Raw genomic sequence first — 1,518 nt, 5'->3', positions numbered from 1 at the left:
TTGTAAGGGAATTTTGAGAATTTAGGACAGCAATCTAAAGCCCACTCTTGGAGCTTGACATGCAAGTTTCCACATTTGCCAAAAATTAACAAGACAGAACCTGAGGCCCTTCATCAAAGGGTGACCAAATAAAATGCTTGGAACTGACTTGCCCAGGCATCCTTGTGGATCTGCTCCAACATCCTGACTTAAAATTATTCTTCCTGACTTCAAGGGGCACTGAATCAGGTACCAGGCACTCACAGACTGTTTTGCACAGGTATGAGCATTGCTTTCTGATTCTCTAATGAAGCACCAAGCAGTCAGAGACTGTGATATATTTATTCTATGTTTGTAGAGGAACCTAGCAGAGAGCAGAATTTTTACTGTAACTGCTTTATAAAGCTAAAAGATCTTTCTCCTTTTTAAACTATTTTAAAAGTGGACTTCTTTGTTATCCAGTAAGTGTAAATTATTCTCAGCAGGTACTCCTCTCTGCGATTTATATCAGGTGTTGAGATATAATAATAAAAAAATGTTTAAGAAATCTCAAACACTTTTATTGAAAGATAACTTTTCTTAGTAGACCATAATTTTATCTCTCGTTAATTTATCCCTAAATACATGTTGGACTGTACGGCATTTGGGAAATATTTATTTTAAAAATAGTGGATCAATAGTGTAAGGGAAAGTTGTACAGAAATTGAACATTGTGCAGGTAAAGTAACATGCCTCAGCTTCCAAAAACACAAGACAAAAGTATTAAGGAATAACACTGACAAAGAGTTCAGTAATTGTTAAAACCCATAAATCATCAAATTAACTTTGCAGAGACGAAGAACTAAGCTGATAACTGAAGTTATCACTTATCATTAATAGCTGCAACACAATCTGACATCTGTGCAGACCTGACCCCTGGGGAATATCTTCAGCCCTGGGAGCTCTGGAGCAGCAGGTTGTCACCCTCCAGGCAGCTGGCATCCTCCTGGGGGCTGCCAAGGGCAGGGCAGGAGAGGGGGGCAGGACTAGTCTTCTGTGCATCTAGAGGGTCATGAGAAGCCTTCTGGTCCCACCAGCAATTGCATATATCATACAGCAGTCTTTTGATTGCTGTAATTAGTATGTGAACTGCTTGGAATCTACACCTAATCAAAAAGATGCAAGATCTAGGCTATAAGGCTTTTTCTTTTTTTTTCACTACATCTATCCTGAGCTGCTGTGCTGTCTTGCTCCTCTGCAAGCCCTCAGGCCATAGGTTGGTTGACTTTAAACAAGTAAGACTTTTGCAGTTAAAAACTACAGATATTTCATTTTAAAAGTACATAGGGGAATTTACACTGCAAGATTGATCTGATATCAGATTGTAGTAATAGAACAGTCAAGAACCTTTTTCCAGGGTTCACTTGTTTTGTGGTTTATGGTAATATAAAAGCACATCTTCCAAAAGCAAAGCAAAAGTATATTAAATATAGCATGGCCACAGAAAAGCAGAACAAAGACCTGGCACATCTACCCAAATTAAGTACATGGCAAAGGCTT

Source organism: Pterocles gutturalis, unplaced genomic scaffold (assembly GCF_000699245.1).
Source record: "Pterocles gutturalis isolate BGI_N339 unplaced genomic scaffold, ASM69924v1 scaffold10606, whole genome shotgun sequence".
NCBI classification, from domain to species: Eukaryota; Metazoa; Chordata; class Aves; order Pterocliformes; family Pteroclidae; genus Pterocles; species Pterocles gutturalis.
Note: the sequence above shows the minus strand (reverse complement) of the source record.